This window comes from Bufo gargarizans, chromosome 2 (genome assembly GCF_014858855.1).
Source record: "Bufo gargarizans isolate SCDJY-AF-19 chromosome 2, ASM1485885v1, whole genome shotgun sequence".
In the NCBI taxonomy this organism is placed as follows: domain Eukaryota; kingdom Metazoa; phylum Chordata; class Amphibia; order Anura; family Bufonidae; genus Bufo; species Bufo gargarizans.
The window spans coordinates 325,580,693-325,601,907 of NC_058081.1; the positions used below are offsets into that span (position 1 = coordinate 325,580,693).

At 44.2% G+C, this 21,215-nt stretch overlaps 1 protein-coding gene across 1 annotated transcript in view; it reads left to right on the plus strand.

Annotated features, from left to right (window-relative positions):
• The first annotated feature begins 9,323 nt into the window (after nucleotides 1-9,323).
• SLC6A15 (solute carrier family 6 member 15) overlaps nucleotides 9,324-21,215 on the plus strand; it is a 104,764-nt gene continuing 92,872 nt past the window's right edge. Inside the window, exon 1 of the mRNA XM_044277252.1 lies at nucleotides 9,324-9,416. The gene's annotated coding sequence lies outside the window, so the exon portion shown is untranslated. The remainder of the gene's footprint in view (nucleotides 9,417-21,215) is intronic.

Consider the following 21,215-nt stretch of genomic DNA (forward strand, 5'->3'; position numbering starts at 1 on the left):
CCGGGGTAAACGTCAGCAGGCCATTCTGAAACTCATATGTTTGGGGGACAGGCCCCACACCGCACAGGAGTTGTGGCGGGGTATTGAACAACAGACCGACGAGTGGTTGCTGCCGGTGAGCCTCAAGCCCGGCCTGGTGGTGTGTGATAATGGGCGAAATCTCGTTGCAGCTCTGGGACTAGCCAATTTGACGCACATCCCTTGCTTGGCGCATGTGCTGAATTTGGTGGTGCAGAAGTTCATTCACAACTACCCCGACATGTCAGAGCTGCTGCATAAAGTGCGGGCCGTCTGTTCGCGCTTCCGGCGTTCACATCCTGCCGCTGCTCGCCTGTCTGCGCTACAGCGTAACTTCGGCCTTCCCGCTCACCGCCTCATATGCGACGTGCCCACCAGGTGGAACTCCACCTTGCACATGCTGGACAGACTGTGCGAGCAGCAGCAGGCCATAGTGGAGTTTCAGCTGCAGCACGCACGGGTCAGTCGCACTACAGAACAGCACCACTTCACCACCAATGACTGGGCCTCCATGCGAGACCTGTGTGCCCTGTTGCGCTGTTTCGAGTACTCCACCAACATGGCCAGTGGCGATGACACCGTTATCAGCGTTACAATACCACTTCTATGTCTCCTTGAGAAAACACTTAGGGCGATGATGGAAGAGGAGGTGGCCCAGGAGGAGGAGGAGGAGGAGGAGGAAGAGGGGTCATTTTTAGCACTTTCAGGCCAGTCTCTTCGAAGTGACTCAGAGGGAGGTTTTTGGCAACAGCAGAGGCCAGGTACAAATGTGGCCAGCCAGGGCCCACTACTGGAGGACGAGGAGGACGAGGATGAGGAGGAGGTGGAGGAGGATGAGGATGAAGCATGGTCACAGCGGGGTGGCACCCAACGCAGCTCGGGTCCATCACTGGTGCGTGGCTGGGGGGAAAGGCAGGACGATGACGATACGCCTCCCACAGAGGACAGCTTGTCCTTACCCCTGGGCAGCCTGGCACACATGAGCGACTACATGCTGCAGTGCCTGCGCAACGACAGCAGAGTTGCCCACATTTTAACCTGTGCGGACTACTGGGTTGCCACCCTGCTGGATCCACGCTACAAAGACAATGTGCCCACCTTACTTCCTGCACTGGAGCGTGATAGGAAGATGCGCGAGTACAAGCGCACGTTGGTAGACGCGCTACTGAGAGCATTCCCAAATGTCACAGGGGAACAAGTGGAAGCCCAAGGCCAAGGCAGAGGAGGAGCAAGAGGTCGCCAAGGCAGCTGTGTCACGGCCAGCTCCTCTGAGGGCAGGGTTAGCATGGCAGAGATGTGGAAAACTTTTGTCAACACGCCACAGCTAACTGCACCACCACCTGATACGCAACGTGTTAGCAGGAGGCAACATTTCACTAACATGGTGGAACAGTACGTGTGCACACCCCTCCACGTACTGACTGATGGTTCGGCCCCATTCAACTTCTGGGTCTCTAAATTGTCCACGTGGCCAGAGCTAGCCTTTTATGCCTTGGAGGTGCTGGCCTGCCCGGCAGCCAGCGTTTTGTCTGAACGTGTATTCAGCACGGCAGGGGGCGTCATTACAGACAAACGCAGCCGCCTGTCTACAGCCAATGTGGACAAGCTGACGTTCATAAAAATGAACCAGGCATGGATCCCACAGGACCTGTCCGTCCCTTGTCCAGATTAGACATTAACTACCTCCCCATAACCATATATTATTGGACTCCAGGGCACTTCCTCATTCAATCCTATTTTTATTTTCATTTTACCATTATATTGCAAGGCTACCCAAAGTTGAATGAACCTCTCCTCTGCCTGTGTGCTAGGCCTAAATATATGCCAATGGATTGTTGCAGTGGTGGCTGACGTGAAGCCTGATTCTCTGCTATGACATGCAGACTAATTCTCTGCTGACATGAAGCCAGATTGTCTGTTACGGGACCTCTCTCCTCTGCCTGGGTGCTGGGCCTAAATTTATGACAATGGACTGTTGCAGTGGTGGCTGACGTGAAGCCTGATTCTCTGCTATGACATGCAGACTAATTCTCTGCTGACATGAAGCCAGATTGTCTGTTACGGGACCTCTCTCCTCTGCCTGGGTGCTGGGCCTAAATTTATGAAAATGGACTGTTGCAGTGGTGGGTGACGTGAAGCCTGATTCTCTGCTATGACATGAAGACTGATTCTCTCCTGACATGAAGCCAGATTGTCTGTTACGGGACCTCTCTCCTCTGCCTGGGTGCTGGGCCTAAATTTATGAAAATGGACTGTTACAGTGGTGGGTGACGTGAAGCCTGATTCTCTGCTATGATATGAAGACTGATTCTCTGCTGACATGAAGCCAGATTGTCTGTTACGGGACCTCTCTCCTCTGCCTGGGTGCTGGGCCTAAATTTATGAAAATGGACTCTTACAGTGGTGGGTGACGTGAAGCCTGATTCTCTGCTATGACATGAAGACTGATTCTCTGCTGACATGAAGCCAGATTGTCTGTTACGGGACCTCTCTCCTCTGCCTGGGTGCCGGGGCCTAAATATCTGAGAATGGACTGTTCCAGTGGTGGGTGACGGGAAGCCAGATTCTCTGCTATGGAACCTCTCTCCAATTGATTTTGGTTAATTTTTATTTATTTAATTTTTATTTTAATTAATTTCCCTATCCACATTTGTTTGCAGGGGATTTACCTACATGTTGCTGCCTTTTGCAGCCCTCTAGCCCTTTCCTGGGCTGTTTTACAGCCGTTTTAGTGCCGAAAAGTTCGGGTCCCCATTGACTTCAATGGGGTTCGGGTTCGGGACGAAGTTCGGATCGGGTTCGGATCCCGAACCCGAACATTTCCGGGATGTTCGGCCGAACTTCTCGAACCCGAACATCCAGGTGTTCGCTCAACTCTACTCACAACATTTTGGATTATCTATCTGTCTGTCTATCTATCTATCTATCTATCTCTCACAGTATCTATCTATCTATTACGTATCTATCTATCAATTACAGTATCTATTTATTTATCTATTTACAATGAATATATATTTCTATCTATCTATAGTGTATTTGTCAATTTATATCTATCTTATACCTAATTCTTATACCTGTTTATTTTATCTACACGGCATTTATCTATCTGTTGTGGGGTTTCGCTCTGGTAGACAGGATTAGCGGACACAGTATAGAGGCAACAAGTTCTTTGGATCAAACAGTTGAGTGTTTTATTTACACTTTAGGCAAGTGACAAAACAAGAAGTCATAAACAAGCAAAAAGTCACCTTGCGGTGTTGGTCACAATTCACACGATGTGGCAATTCTGCCTCAAAGAGTCCTTGAGCATAGCAGCACCAGCCTATTTTCACACTAAACAGGTATCAAGCCTTCATCCAGACACAAGGGTCCCAGATCCCAACACAGAGACCTTGCTTCTGAGCCAAGCTGCCTATTTAAGAACAGCCAGGTTCTGCCAAAACCCGGACCGGTATTTAAAATCCGGTCCGGAATATGACCTCACCTGGCTGTAAATCAGCCCAGCAGCACATGCTGGGAGGAAAATACCTGTTTTCAAGACCAAACCTCTCACTGTGTCACATACCCCCCCCCCCCCCCCCCTTTGTTCAACTTTGAGGGGGTGAACACACACCAGACAGTGTACCCGGGACAGGGCATCCGCGTTTTCCTATAACCGGCCTTCCCTGTGTTCCACCGGCCTGTCTCATCCACTTGAGAGGGTAGTGGTCAGTCACCAGGTGGGATTTTCTCCCCAATAAATAATAGCGGAGAGATTCTAGTGCCAACTTGATAGCCAGGCACTCTCTCTCCACTATACTATACCGGGTCTCGGCTGGGGTGAGCTTACAGCTGAGGAAGACAACGGGATGCTCCTCCCCGTTGACTTCCTCAGACAGTACAGCACCGAGGCCTACTTTGGAGGCATCGGTCTGTACTATAAACTACCTTTTGAAGTCGAGCGTCACCAAAACTGGGGACCCGCACAGGGCCGACTTCAAAGTGGAGAAAGCCTCTTCCGCCCGATCATCCCAGCGCACCATCGTTGACTTGTGTCTTTTCAACAGTCCTGTCAAGGGCGCTGCTAGAGTAGCAAAGTGGGGAACAAAACTCATGTAATAGCCCACCATTCCCAGGAATTACTTTATTTGCCTAGTGGTGACAGGTCAGGGCCAATTCTGTATCGCCTCTATTTTGTTCCCTTGTGTTTTGATGACTCCGCGCCAAGTGACATACCCCAGGTACTTAGTCTCTTGTAACCCCATCGGACATTTTTTTGGGTTAGCGGTTAGGCCAGCTTTCCGAAGAGAGTCCACTACAGCCTGCACTTTGGGTAGGTAACTTTCCCAGTCGGTACTGTGGATGACAATATCGTCCAGGTAAGCCAAAGCGTACCGACGATGTGGACGAAGCGCAATGTCCATTAGTCGCTGAAAAGTGGCGTGGGCGCCCTACAGACCAAAGGGTGAGACCTTGATACAGCCCCTCAGGTGTGATGAAGGCAGTTTTCTCTTTGGCAGCCTCCGTTAAGGGCACCTGCCAGTACCCTTTCGTGAGGTCCAAACCAGAAAAATACTGGGCTTGTCCTAACCTCTCGATGAGCTCATCCACCCGGGGCATGGTATACGCATCGAACTTGGAAACCTTCTTAAGTTTTCGAAAGTCATTACTAAACCACAACGTCCCGTCCGGCTTTTGTATCAATACTATAGGACAGGCCCACTCACTTTTTGACTCCTCAATGACGTCTAGCTGCAACATTAGCTGCACCTACTCTGATATGGCTTGTCGCCGAGCCTCGGGTACCTGGTATGGTTTTAATTAGACTTTTGCCTGAGGCTCAGTGACAATGTCATGCTGGATTATGGAAGTCCAGGGAGGTCCGAGAACACATCCGTGTTCCAACTAAAGAATTCCCTGGCCTCCTGAGTCTGTTTAGAGGAGAGGCTGTCAGCAATTTTTACTGTGGCAGCTAGCTCTCTTGCATCAGACAGAGGATCCAGTACCTCTTCTCCTAGAAAACCCGGCCGCTGGCTGTCTTCTGTACAGGTTTCCCTATCTTTCCACGGTTTGAGTAAATTCACATGGTAAACCTGCACCAGCTTTCGCCGCCCTGGCTGGTGTACCTTGTAGTTTACATCTCAAATTTTCTCGAGTACCTCGTAGGGCCAGGAACTTACTTCCCCGGTCAGCACCAGAACCAAAACCGGATCACCCAGACCCGAGCCTGCCAATTATAGACTCAACTTTGGACTCGCTGAGCTGCCTCCCTATGCTCCATAACAAGAGGCAACACTGTCTCTATCTGATCTTGAATCTGGGTAACTTACTTAATGACACTTTTATCTGGAGTGGGTTGTTGTTCCCACGCCTCTTTGGCCACATCCAAGAGACCGCGAGGGTGTCTGCCATATAGCAGTTCGAAGGGCGGGAACCCAGTAGAGGCCTGGGGTACCTCTCGCACTGCGAACATGAGATAGGGCAGAAGGAGGTTCCAGTCTTTCACATCTTTAGACACTACCTTTTTCAGCATATTTTTTAATGTTTGGTTAAACCGTTCTACCAGACCGTCCATTTGCGGATGGTAAACGGATGTCCGTAGTTGTTTTATGTGCTGCAACTTACAGAGTTCCCTCATCACCTTGGACATAAAAGGGTTCCTTCGGTCGGTCAGTACCTCTTTAGGTAGTCCTACTCAGGAAAAGATCTTCATTAACTACTTAGCTATGAGTTTGGCCAAGGTATGTTGCAGTGGCACCGCCTCCGGGTACCGAGTGGCGTAGTCTAGAATGACTAAGATTGTGTTGATTCCCTCTGGTGGACTTAGTTACTGGGCCTATGAGGTCCATAGCTATTCGGTCAAACGATACTTCGATAATCGGGAGAGGTACTAGGGGACTACGGAAATGTGGCTGGGGGCTAGTTATCTGGCAGGTCGGGCAAGACTTACAAAACTCTTCCACTTGTTTGAATATGCAGGGGCAGTAAAACTACTGTAGAATATGATCCTGAGTCCTAGGTGACCCCCAAGAACGTGTTGGTTGGCTAGATCTAAGACAAGCTTGCGATAAGCCTTGGGGACCACAAACTGTTCAATAGGCTCACCCTGTAGTTGGTTTACCCGATACAACATATCCAGATGAACCACAAAACGGGAAAACACTGACTCTGCCCCAGGTTGTTGTTGTTCACCATTTACTATTAACACATTTTCTCCAGCGCGGGATAGGGTTGGGTCTCGACATTGGGCGGTACCAAAATTATCCCCTGAGACATTGAGATCTGCCAATTCAGGACCCAGCTGCAAGTCCTTCACGTCTCCCACCATCACATTTAGCGCGGTTGTCTCCCCCTCTTCTACAGAAGTAGTGATCACCCCTACTGCTGGCCCTTTGATCTCAGGTTCCCAGGGTTCTGGTCTCCCCCCTGAGCCGGGCCACTCTGCTAGGGTTACCCCGTCTCATGGATATCAGTCACTCTCATAGCAGCCCACAGTGTCGGGAAGCCCGGGAAGTCTCTCCCTATTATGAGTTCATAATGTAGATTTGTGAAGACAGCCACCTCTTGGGTCCATCTACCGGCCACTGTGGTTAGAGACACCAGCACGGTGGGGTAGTCTTTTAAGTCTCCGTGGATGCACATCACCCCGACTTTCTGGCCCGTATACTCAGTGGACTACACCAGGGTAGCCCTTACTAGGGTCACCAGACTCCCTGAGTCCAGCAGAGCCTCCGCCGGAGTGTCTCCCACTTCGACCTGGCACAAGTGATCTAGAGACTCTGGGGTACCTGTTTCACACAGCCTCCTGGCATATAGCGACTGATGGTAGCCATAGTTAGTGTCCATGGGCTCAACCCGATGGGGACAGTCAGCCCTTACATGGCCAGGCTCCTGACACCGCCAGCAGACTATCGGAGCCAGGCCCGCCATGGGTACATCCCGGGCTGGTTTTATCAGCTCAAATCTCCGGGTCTGGGGTGGAGATTTCCACGGTTTGCCGACCTCCCTTCCGACAGAACCCTCCTTTATATTCCTGATAGCTTCATAGCGTTCCACTAGGTCCACCATCATAAAGGCATTGCCAGGAGACACCTGACTGATCCAGTGCTGGAGAGGGTATGGCAAAGCCCACCAGAACATAACGGTTAACAGACAATCCAGCATAGCAGTAGGACTCAGCACGTCAGGCTGTAGCCAGTTTTTGCAAGGCAAAGTAAGTTATAATACTGGGGTCTTGCAGGGTCAGCCGGGTTGAACCCCCACTGATGCACCCGCTGTGCCCGGACCAATACATTCACCCCCAGTCTTGCCAGAATCTCACCTTTGACGTTCTGGTATTCGGCCGCTTGTTCGTCCGGCAAGTCGAAATACACCCGCTGGGAATCGGATGCCAGGAACGGAGCGACAACCTCTCGCTGCTGCAGATTAGCCTCAATGAGGGACTTCACAACAGCCTCCATTTTGTCGTGGGGCACTGGTTGTAATGCAGCTGGTTTAATGTGCGACATAAAACTGTGCCTGAAAGATGCAGAAACCAAAAATATCGGCGTTTACTCCAGCCTGACTGCTCTTGCCTGCATCCTCCAGCAATTGTGGGGTTTCGCTCTGGTAGACAGGATTAGTGGACGCAATATAGAGGCAACAACAAGTTTTTGGGATCAAACAGTTCAGTGTTTTATTCACACTTTAGGCAAGTGACAAAACAAGCAGTCATAAACAAGCAAAAAGTCACCTTGCGGTGTTGGTGGTACAGTAATTCACACCATGCGGCAATTCTGCATCAAAGAGTCCTTGAGCATAGCAGCACCAACCTGTTTTAACGTCAAACAGGTAGCAAGCCTTCATCCAGACACAAGGGTCCCAGATCCCAACACAGAGACCTTGCTTCTGGGCCCAGCTGCCTATTTAAGGACAGCCAGGTGCTGCCAAAACCCGGACCGGTACTTAAAATCCGGTCTGGTATTTGACCTCACCTGGATGTAAACCATCCCAGCAGCACATGCTGGTAGGAAAATACCTGTTTTCCCAGACCAAACCTCTCACTGTGTCACACTGTTTATCTGTTATAGATTTTATTGATCTATCTATCTATCTATCTATCACAGTATCTATATATCACAGTATCTATCTATCTATCTATTTACAATGAATCTATCTATCTATCTATCTATCTATCTACAGTTCTTTCTTACTACAGTGTATCTGTCTATCTTCCAATCTATCTAATATCTATCTATTGACCTATCTATCTACAGTCTATCTTTCTATCTATCTATCTATCTATCTATCTATCTATCTATTTATCACAGTGTCTATATATCACAGTATCTATCTATCTATTTGCGAATATCTAGAATATAGTGCTATATCTTCGTAATCGCGAATCTTCTATATTTTTTTCATCAGTACACATGATCCCTCACTGCTTCTTGCTTGTGGGCCAATGATAAGGCTGCAATATCTTTGACTTTAGGAGTAGTATTGATTGCAAATGTTTCCGATTGCCGATTTTTATAATCAAGAAAATAATGACTGGAGATCACGAGTTCTCGAATTTGCGAATATATGATGAATATTCGCCCAAATATTCGCAAAATATAGCGAATTTGAGTATTGCCCCTGCCGCTCATCACTGCTATCTATCTATCTATCTATCTATCTATCTATCTATATATATATACATGTATTTACATGTATCTATCTATCTACAGTCTATCCATCTGTGTATCTATGTGTCTATGTATCAATCATCTATTTGTCTCCCATCTGTTCATCTATCTACAGTCTATCTATCTGTGTATCAATCTATCAATCTGTCAATTCATCTATCTTCTATGTATCTATTTATCTATCTATCTATCTATCTATCTATCTATCTATCTATCTATCTACAGTGTATCTATCCATAATTTATGAACAGATCCCATCAATTCTCCAAACCATTTATTACAGCAGGTACATCCACCACAAAAACGATAGCGACTTTTCGGCAGCATTCCCTTTTAATGGGTCAGCGTTCAGTTTTGTGCTGTCCATTCAACACTTGGACACCATCTGAACAGGACATTTGTTGATCTGATTTCACCCTTATGGTATAATTACGCACAAATAAGGATTTACATTTTGAATAAATGTTATATTTTTCAATGAATTATTAGCCAAAGCCTAAGAGATAATTTAGGGTGAGCTCAGATGACTCTCAGGCTCTGGGTATGGACCACTCCCTGGGACCAAGATGATGCATGCAGCTTGCTACAGCTTGTACGGTGTGGATTTGTTTCAGACAGTCTCCTCCCACTCATTCCTCCTCTTAACCCAGCTCTGATGGAACATGTGCAGATCCGTCACCATCACACAGTGTACACACAGCAGGCGTGCTCTCTGATCACCCATCATCCTCATCTTCTGTCCGTCCACAGGTAAGGCACATCCATTTCATATCCAATATTTGATTGATGTTTAGCTTGGATATGTGGAGGGGAAGAGGAAGGTGTTGTGTTTGAAGCCATGATGCTGCTGGCTGATCCTTACAAAGCACTGGAGGCCTGTCTGATGCTGGTGGGATTCTATGTCTACACAGACCCCACCTTAGGATGGATCGTGTGCTCCTCACACATGTGTGCAGATGGTGCTTGTGCCGCATGTCAGTCTGCAAGCACATGTGTGGTTAGGGGAAATCAGACAGCATGCTTCTTCTCTGCTTCCATATACGTGAGGTCCTCTGATCAGAAGCTGAACAACCGCCTTGCAGAAAACAGCTTTACTGCATTATACAGCTCCTGAGTGTATGGCGGTGGTGTGTGTACACAGGAATGTAGATTTTATGTTACTGAATCGTAAGAAAATGCTTGAGGTTTTGTCTAACGACTGCTACCTATCCTCACATTTCATAGTAGATTTCTCGTGTTGGCTGGATGAAGAAGCCCTTTATCTCTGCGCAGTGTGAATGAATCATTTTCTACTGATCTCAGCTTCAGGCGCTTGTGAAGGTCGAAAGGTAGAATTGTGGTTAAATCTTGATGTCATTACCCTTTTCATGGCCTTGCTAAATCTCATTAGGACGATGCAGGTCCTAATCATATAAGCTGACAGGGCGGATGAAAGGATGAAGGTAGTGCTGCTGCTGTTCTACCATCCCTGGTATACATCTCTCATAATACCCATTAGTAAACATGAGTCATTTATGTGTACGACAGGTAAGAATGTTTTCAGCGCTCATAGTAAGCTTCTTAGCACACCGTCCAGACCATGTGATAGTGCATTGCCTTTGAAGGGCAGCCTCCATTGCCCCCCTTCCTCCATGTAAACTACAGTGGAGTAAACCCTGCCCTGCTGCTGCCTGGTGCTTGCAGAGAAGTGCCCGCCTTTCCCCCTTCCCTCGTAGGTCTATTCTCCTCGATGACAAGGGGAGGCCCACTTTCATTTGAGTGGAACGCCCTACTTCATTGTATTCTTGTCATCTTTAAAACATGAACTCTTTAGGAGCGCTCCAGCATGGGAACGTGTCCGTTCAAACGAGAATACTACACATTAGTATATGTTTAACAATACTGACTATGTTACACATGGCACTCTGCTACCATGTAATGAGTCCAGGACTGCTTCAGCCCTCGAATCATTGGAGATTATATTTTACCTATGCACACAATACCATGTTGTGTGACCTGCTGACAGGATATGACATTGCACCGTAGGATAATTTAGGTACATTTCAAATATGTGCAAATCTACTTTAAAACCATAGCAACTAGTCAAACATTTGCTTTTCATTGTATAACTTTCACTAGACAGATGACTGGTTACCATGACTTTAGTGGGGATTTGCAGCTTGAACTAACGTTAGTGAATAAGATTTACTGAATTAGCTAGGTTTCTCATATTTTAATCAGGTTATTGTAAAACGGTAAACTATAAAACTATAAGACATACATTGTAACATAGTCTATAAGGCTGAAAAAAGACATCTGTCTATCCAGTTCAGCCTGTTATCCTGCATACATGGTGTATAAAAAGTTATGGTTGGGCAGCACGGTGGCTCAGTGGTTAGCACTGGTGCCATGCAGCACTGGAGTCTTAGGTTTGAATCTGACCAAGGACAACATCTGCATGGAGTTTGTATGCTCTCTTCAGGTTTGCGTGGGTTTCCTCCAGGTACTCCGGTTTCCTCCCACACTGCAAAGACATACTGATAGGGAACTTAGTTTGTGAGTCCCATTGGGGACAGCGTGATGCTAATATGAAGGAAGGAACCCACAATCCTTTGTACTGCAATTATATCAGGTTTATTCGCCACTCATAGAAGAGGTGACGCACGTTTCGACACATGCAAGTGCATTTATCAAAGCAATGCGAGCAGCATGTGTCGAAACGCGCGTCACCTCTTCTATGAGTGGCGAATAAACCTGATATAATTGCAGTACAACGGAGTGCCGGTTCCTTCCTTCATTCAAGCATCCGGAGTGACGTCCGCTAACCGTGCACCCATACCTTCACGCAGTGCCGCCCGACTATTCGTAACCAGCATGATGCTAATGTCTGTAAAGTGCTGCAGAATATGTCAGAGCTATATAAATGAGTAAAATAAGGTTAGCTTCTTCCCTCTCTGTAGCCAAAGGTTAACTACTGTTCGTTATTAGGGTATGACCACACGGTCAGGTTCCCTGATGCGGTTTTGGAAGCCAAAATCAGGAGAGGGTCATAAAAAGAGAGAAGGTACACAGGACTGATATGACTTCTTATCTTTTTTGAATCCACTCATGGATTTGGCTTTCAGATCTGCATCAATAAACCTGACCATGTGGCAATACCCTTAGGGCTTATTCACACGCAATACACGGGCACTGGCCGTGAACTCTGTGCTGCAGTGCAGACCCATTGACTTGAATGGGTCCGCGATCTGCTTGATACAGCAAAAGATAGGACACATTCTATCTATTGCGGGGTGGAGGCGCGGATCAGAAAGGCACAGAAACATTCAGAAGCCCTTCCATGGGCTTCCAGTGCAAAAGATATGACATGTCGAGGACCCATTCAAGTCAATGGGTTTGCACCACATTACGGAGTTCACACCGTCCGCAACATGGGCATGGCGAGCATACGGTCATGTAAATGATCCCTTATACTGTATTTCTTGGGAGTTGACCAGATACTTGCTTCGTAATGTAGTGATGGAAGATAGTTTACCTTTGGTTGTGTGAGCAGATGCAACCAAATCTGGAGAAAGCCTTTCATTAAGCATAGTCAGTATAAAGTTATTTTAAAAACCACTATCAGGGCAGCTAAGCTCCCTTCTATAGTATATATTGGTGAAATAATTGATTGACCTACTTTCTTTAACCCTCATTGAACCTCGGTTTGTGTATTTGTGTATGTTCCCACTGCAATTAAAGATCATTGACTTCTTTAGTAAAGATTTTCAGTACACACACAATCTATATGCTTGCTTGATGATGCAATCGAGCTATGTCGCTTATATAGTTAGAAATATAAGGTTTTTGGATGCAGAACGAAGACTGAATAAAAAAATGAGAAGTTGTACAGTATCTGTCCTTTATACTTTTTTTACTTTAATGATCCACTCCTAATTTTGGCTTACAAAATTGATGGTGTCTGTAACCTTACTTTCATACTATGACAAAGGACAAATACCAAGAGAATATAAAGAGGGTCTGTATTTTTCTTTTAACATGCACTCAAATAAGCATAACATTTAGCCACCTTATATTGCATTGTACTCCTGAGCTAAGACCAGGGCTCTATGTATGTGCTGTTCACGTGGAATAGTTTGACGCCCTAGCTCAGTGATGGCAAACCTTTTATAGACCGAGTGTCGAAACTGCAACCCAAAAACCACTTATTTATCTCAAAGTGCCAACACAGCAATTTACCCTGAATACTACAGTCCAATATTGTATATCTTCCATGTACTTTATCACAGCTATAATAGCTTGCCTACATTTAATAAACTGCCTGTGCTGTTCATAGTACGCCCTGCGCTGATGAATGACAGGAAAGTCTAAGACATGTTGGTACACCATAGACTTTTTCCAGGGTGCGGGTGCCCACAGAGAGGGCTCTGAGTGCCGCCTCTTGGCACCCGTGCCATAGGTTACCACCACTACCCTAGCTTGAACCTTTAGAGGGCATCTGTCAGCAGATTTGCACCTATGAAACTTGCTGACCTGTTGCATGTGCACTTGCAGCTGATGGCATCTGTGTTGGTCCCATGTTCATATGTGTCCACATTGATAAGAAATATGAAGTTTTGCTTTATGCAAATGAGCCTCTGGGAGCAATGGGGCATTGTTGTTACTTCTAGAGGCTCAGCTCTCTCTGCAACTGCCGCACCCTCTGTACTTTGACTTTACATGCAACAGGTCAGCCAATTTTATACGTACAAATCTGCTGACAGATGCCCTTTACCAGCACTGTGCCAATATACAAAGCTGGTGACACAGTTTCGATAAGAACTGCATTTATAAAAAGTGTCATATCACTAAAATTTTCCACTCTCACCAAACATAATGCCAAAACACTGTGTGAACTCGTGTTTCCAGTCGTGTAATTAATCCTTAATCATGTAATGAAGCTCTGCAATTTTATACTTAAGGTCCCTTTAGACGAGACAATTTAGTGATCTCCACCACAGTATGGGGAGGAGCAATCACAAATGCCATCACTCTTCCCCATACAGACTCGTTGTTTGCCAGCAACAGAGCTTGTTCAGACAGCATGATCTGCTGCCGGCAAACTATTTAGGTGCCTACAAAAATGATTCAATTAACCACTGAATGAGCATTTCACTCAATTATCGAGTAATCGGCGGCACCCGTAGACCACCAGATAATTGCTAACGAGCATTCCTATAAACATTTCTTAGCAATTATCTGGTGGATTCTCATCCCTTTTAAAGGACCCTTTAGTGTTTCAATCGCTCACTGTTTTGCCTGAGATTTTAATTTAGATAAAAACAGAATACACACGGGCACTCACCAAAACTCCCTGTGGCTCTGTAATAAGGAGTCATATGAGACTTCATGTGCCGTTAGTATTAGGGTGCCTAAACACGTCACAGTTTGCTGCAGAAAATTTCTGTGACTAAAAATCTGTTAAATTGGATTTCTGCAAGGTGAATGGAACTGATTTTCAGTTGCAGAAAATTCCTACAGCTAAATCTGGTTCGTGTTAAGGCACTATAAAGCAGAAATACCACGTAATGCTAAATTTTGGTCACCCCAGATCAAAAATATTGTTACTGTAAAAAGTTCACACTTCAGTTATTTGATCAGTTATTTAATTAGTCATTGTGAGCCAAAACCAGGTGTGAGTCAAAAGCACAGAACAGGAGGAAATATTTCGACTATACCTTATCTCTGAGTAGATAAAATTTCAGAATTTTACTTTTTTTTGCCAGATTTTCCATTTTAATTCATTTTTTCCAGTAACAAAGCAAGGGTTAACAGCCAAAAAAAACTCAATATTTATTACCCTGATTCTCAACAGCAGTACGAGCACACAGCAGGGCACAGAAGGAAAGGAACGCCATATGGTTTTTGGAAGACAGATTTCACTGGGATAATTTTAAGTTGTTGTGTCACATTTGAAGACACCCTGATGTACCCCTAGAGTAGAAACTCCCAAAAAGTGACCCCATTTTGGAAACTATGTGATAAGGCGGCAGTTTTGTTGGTGCTATTTTAGGGTACATATGATTTTTGGTTGCTCTATATTACACTTTTTGTGAGGCAAGTTAACAAAAAAAAGCTGTTTTGGCACCATTTTTATCTTTTGCGATGTTCATCTGACAGGTTAGGTCATGTACCAGGGGCGTAGCTATAGGAGGTGCAGAGGTAGCAGTCGCTACCAGGCCCAGGAGCCTGAGGGGGGCCCAAAGACCCTTGTGCCACATAAGAAGATACCAGTATTATAGAAAGACACCAGTATTATAGAAAGTGCATGCTGGTCAAGTTATAGCTCTGGCTGGAGGGAAGGGGTTAGGTCAAGAATTTGGCATGGGGGGGTTGGGGGGGTCTACTGTTTCAATTTTTTGCCACAGGTAGCATGAAGGCTATGTGCTTCCCTAGCCACAAAACACTGAGGGAAGGGGGGGCCCAAGCTGAACCCTTGGACCAGGGCCCATGAGCCTTTAGCTACGCCCCTGTCATGTACTATTTTTATAGAGCAGATTGTTATGGATGTGACAATACCAAATATGACTACACAATATGACTAACGTTTGTTTAAGTTTTACATAATAAAGCATTTTAAAAACAGGATTTTTTAGTGTCTCCATATTCTGAAAGCCATATATATTTTTTTTTTTTGGGTGACTGTCTTATGTAGGGGCTCATTTTTTTCGGTATGTGATGACAGTTTGATTGGTACTATTTTAGGGTGCATATGACTTTTTGATCGCTTGGTAATACACTTTTTGTGAGATAAGGTGACAAAAAAATTGCATTAGGTCATGTGATATTTTTATAGACCAGATTGTTACGGACATGGCGATACCTAATATGTCTATTTTTTGTTTTCACTTTTATCACAATAAAAGCATTTTCGAAACTAAAAAGTGCCTTATATTCTGAGAGCCATATTTATTTTTATTTTTTGGGCGACTGCCTGATCACTTGGTATTAAACTTTTTGTGATGCAAGGTGACAAAGAATGGCTTTTTTATCACAATAAAAGCATTTTTTAAACAAAAAAAATCATGTTTTTGTGTCTCCATATTCCGAGAGCTATGTTTTTTTTTATTTTTTGGGCGACTGCCTTTTGTAGAGGCTCATTTTTTTCGGTATGAGATTACGCATTGATTGGTACTATTTTGGGGGACATACGCTTTTTTGATCGCTTGGTGTTGCACTTTTTGTCATATAGGGTGACAAAAAAACTGTTGTTTTAGCACAGTTTTATTTATTCTACAGCGTTCAGGAGAGGGGGTGCATCATGTGATATTTTTATAGAGACGGTTGTTACGGATGAGACAATACCCAATATGTCTATTTAAACGACCACTGCCATAAGCTCTGATTCAGAATCTTCTACTGTCTCTACCATATCACTCAAGTTCCTTTTTATACTTTCTTGCTTTAGCTTTTTACTTTAATGTATCATTTATGTCTTTAATGTATCATTTCCACTTATCATACATTCTGGTGAACTTTTTCTCTTTTAACCGCTTCACGACTGCAATACGTTTATATACGTGATATTTGCACATGCCCCGTGCAGCTATCACGTCTATAAACGTCAAACCAGCAAAGCTCTTGGATTAAAGATTCTGCCCCTGCACTGCTGCTGTCATGGACAGCATACAGTGCAGTAATGCCGGCAAGGGACCAATCCGAGTGGCCCCTTGCCGGCAATCGATCCGATTGGTTAGTCTGTGCAGACTAACCAATCGGATTGCGTCAGTGAAAAAAATGCTGGTTTCAGGCTCTGATCTGCGCTCTGCAGATCAGACCCTGAAATCCGGTAGTGTCTCTGTGCCCCCCGATCTTGCACCTCCAACACCACCCTGTCCGCGCCTGCCCCTGATTCAGTTCCCCCGCGCCATCCATATTCATGTAGTCTGCCCCTGATGCGGTTTGCCCCCTCCCCGCCCCATGCATTCTCCCTGCCCCTCCTTCCCCAGCCTCCCTCAATGTTGGCGGCCATACCCCCCCATTCCAGCGCTGCCCCCAGTCCCCCTGCTGTGTGTGATGGCGGCGGCTCCATTCTTGAGCCGCCGCCATCAGCAGTGAGTGTCGGCTCTATACTGACACTCTGCTGTAACCGGTTGCGGCATCCATGGGGTTAATAGAGGGAGGGAGCTCCCTCTCTCAACCATCGGGGCTGCTGTGCTGTGATGGCAGCACCCGATGGTTGCCATGGCAACCGGACGCTTTGCAAAAGCGTCCGCTGTTGCCACCTACAGGGCATCTAATAGTATTATACTTTGCAAAGTAAGAGCATTGCAAAGTATAGTACAGCCATGAGCCCCACTGGATCTTTATGATCCAAGAGGGACTTGATAAAAAAGAAAGTGAAAATAATAAAAATGAAAAATAAAAAAATAAATAAAAATGTAAATTAAAAAAAGAAATTGCCTTTTCCTATAAAAAATGAAAAAATAAAATAAAATACACATATTAGGTGTCACCGCGTCCGTAACGACCTTCTCTCTATAAATTTATCACATGATAGACCCCGTCCGATAAACACCATAAAAGAAAACTTACATCACAAAAAGTGCAACAGCAAGTGATCAAAAAGGCTTATGACCGCCAAAATAGTACCAATCAAACCGTCACCTCATCCTGCAAAAAATGATACCCTATTTAAGACAATCGCCCAAGAAATAAAAAAGCTATGGCTCTCAGACTATGGAGACACTAAAACATCATTTTTGGGGGTTTCAGAAATGCTATTATTGTTTAAACTTTAATAAATAAGAAAAAGTATACATTTTAGGTATTGCCACGTCCATAACGATCTGCCCTATAAAACTATCACATGACCTAACTCCTCAGATGAACGCTGTAAAAGTAAATAAATGAAAACTGTTCCAAAACTGTTTTTCTGGCACGTGATAAACGTCTTAGTTCATCTGCTTGGGCTATATTTGTTTGAGGCAAGACTAATGCTGCATCAGACTCTTCTACCTCATACAGGTTCCCTTGCTCTTCAACTTCTACTCTATCTATCTTTACATCCTCTAACAGTGGCATGGCAATTCTAGGCTCAGACATTTTACTTTAAATGCTATAACAATCAATACAAATAATAAAGGACCTTTCACTTTAAATGCAATATTGACAAATGCAGAAATAAATGACTTGCACTTTAAATGCAATAGCAATAGATGCAGGCAATACATGACTTTCATTTTAAATACTTTAGAGTCCACAGACTACAATCTGTCCTGTGTTTTTGAGTTAAAGTCTCTTAATTCTGAACACAAAAAATTGTCTCTTTATGCCAAAGCCTATATGCAATGATAGTAATTAGAGGAGTAATTAAAGGAAAGCTCTGACCTTATCTTAAAGGAGATGTGTCTTTTCTTGATATGATGCGATTCTCTGTGCTGAATTGCGATGCTCTGTGCAGACTTGCGATGCGCTGGCTTGGATACGCTGCTTACAGGCTTTGGGCCTAGTGGCGGGAAACTAGCTGGCTGCAGTACATGGTCTCTCCGTGGATAGCAGTGCAGGCACTCTAGCTCTGGACTTTGGCCTCCCACCATGCAGCTCTTTCTCTTTTTTTTTCTGGTTTCAGGCTCTGATCTGCGCTCTGCAGATCAGAGCCTGAAATCAGGTAGTGTCTCTATACCCCCCAGATCTGCGCCTCCCCGATCTTTCCCTCGCTAGGGATCGCTAGGGATTTCTCTGACTATTTTGGCTTTGCCTTTCTGCCACTTTAAGAGTCGGCAGCAGTTTGACTAATGCACACATTCTATGGTCTCTATGGTAGCTCTGCTGAGGTGTCTCCGCTATCACTTCGTCCTCTGAGGGTAATAGTTCCACTGTGGCAGGTGCAGCACTATGAAGTACCTTTTCCGCTGTGGCATTTAGAAGAATTATGATATCTCAGACTTTTTAGTCTAACCAGATTGTCTATTACTCTGACGCAATTCTATGGAAACAGTAGGTTTAAAGAGCACACCAAATGCTTGAAATAACTTCTTTATTAACTTCAACTTTTCTTCATATATAACACTGCCGCCTCCGCAGCACATAGTCCATGTACATAACACGTGTTGAAAACCTATCACAAAATGGCGGTATGCATAAGGTGGTTCAACTGTTCAATCTTGTTATTCAACATAAAATGGTGGATATATTTTTCTCTTCAGTATCTGTACTCTCACTTTAAGTTATTTAAGCACTTTGTGATCTCTCTGAGAGGTATATCTGAGGTATAACTAATAGTTCTACTTGCTGAATTTGGTCGCAATTTGCAGTATGCAGTTAGCAGTAACTATTTGCAGATTGGTTGAGTATGATCTGGTATGGTTGTATGCAATTTGGATTGCAATATGGAATTTGAATTTGGATTGTGAACTTTGTAGTTTGCAATTGGTGGAACTGTAAGTAAACACACATATAACTGGTTTAGTATACAGTTCAAAACACTATATTAACAGTGGGAACATTATATAACTGTTTTAAATATCTATTTTGGCCTCTCTTCTTCCATAAAACACAGCTCTTAGTGGAGTGAATGTCTGTTCAGCTTCTCTCCTCTGGTGAAATGATTCTAGCAGCTCCTTCTAGGGGAATTTCCCACACAGGCTGTGTGTGAGGCTGGGTGTGATTGTTCAAAACTCCTGCCCAGCAACAACAGTTTAACTCTATGCAATCTGTTGTTTCTGCTGTATCAGTGAGCTTACCTTACATTATATAATGAATCTTAAAGGCATATTATCTTTTCTGCTTCTGTGAACACAATATATAACAGTTTTATGACATCCAAACACAAAGTCACTGTAAATAACTGCTTTTGTCTTTAACACACAAACATAGGAACTATATTAAGGTTATTGGCAGGCTTAGCTGTATAAACATATAAGCTATATTACCAACCTAGGACAGGTCTTAGCTGGCCAGCTACAACATCTCTCTACACTTGCAAAACAAAGAATGGCTGCCAGATCGGGTTCTTTGATAGGGTGGGGGGGGGGGGGGTCCATGTGCTGAAACGTCTCAATTGGCTTTCCTGTCCCACCTGATGGATGTGTCATGGTGTTTTGCCTGATAAAAGTGTTGCTAACGCTACTACAGAGTGCTCACTAGCACACAGACTAGGACCTTAAGTGAGTTAAAGCAAAACAATTACTTTGTTTATTTTAGTGCTCTCATTAAGAGAAACTAAATAAGAGTATTGCAGGTTTGATACCTTTTAATCGCAAACAAAAATAGAAGTAATTATGTTACATAGCAAGCTTTCGATACATCACCAGTCCCTTCATCAGGTGTACTACAATAATATATGAAGAAACAGCAATATATATATACAATAAGAACAGAGACATGGGGGAATGAATGGACATTTGAAAAAAAAAAAAGAACAACATATTAAAGATCTTGAGAATGAGTCCTTAATTATCTTACAGATAAGGGGTGTAAAAGTTTTATGGTCTCTAAATTGATGTTATCTCATAGACCTGGTGCCCCGACTATGTCTATAGACAAATTCAGTCCCGGGATTTATGACACACTACAAGATCTAAAGAGTCTTCTATAGGCATAGTTGGGGCACCAGGTCTCTGAGATACCATCAATTTAGAGACCATAAAACTTTTACACCCCTTATCTGTAAGATAGTGAAGGACTCATTCTCAAGATCTTTAATATGTTGTTCTGTTTTGTTTTTTCAAATGTCCATTCATTCCCCCATGTCTCTGTTCTTATTGTATATATATTGCTGTTTCTTCATAAATTATTTTGTTTCTCTTAATGAGAGCACTAAACTAGTTTTCTATTGGCTAACACGGTACCAGACTTTTTCCCTTTATACATTTTTTAATGGTAATAAAATTATGGTTGACAATAAGAGTTATCATAATTATAAAACTACAGTTATCTTGACTATCATGAGTAAGTAAGAGTAAAGCATCAATACATCACCAGATATTGATATTGTAGCTTGGGGGATTCCAACAATCAGCACAAGGAAGAATCTGGGAACAGCGCAAGGCACTTCTGCCACGTCTTCTAGGAATCACAATTTCCAGTGGAAACCCCCCTAATTTTACAAGCAAATATGTTTTCATAAACTCGTGCTTATTATGAGAAAAGTAGAAAAAGTCTTAATATGAAGAAGTATTATGAGAAAAATCTTATTATGAACACTTCAAATGTTTATGCACAATAACCTGTTTTCCTGACTTGTGATAATGCCTGATAATTTTCTTTGTTTTCCTGAACTCCAGTACCCTCAGTACTTTTCCACTTATATACACGGCTATGCTAACTAAGGTTTCATGACTACTTGAGTGTCAATCACTAGTGTTGATAGAGCACTGTAGTGCTCGGGGGCTTGGGCCGAAAACATTGTGATATTCGGGTGCTCGAGCACCTGAGTATAATGGAAGTCAATGGGAGAACCCGAGCACCAGGTAAGGTGGAATACAGAGTGGGCTCAGCATGCTAGTGGAACCTGCATTCCTTGAAGAAAATGGAGGCCGGCACCAAAGTGGTATTATATAGTGTAGGTTCAGCATGCATGAGGAGCCT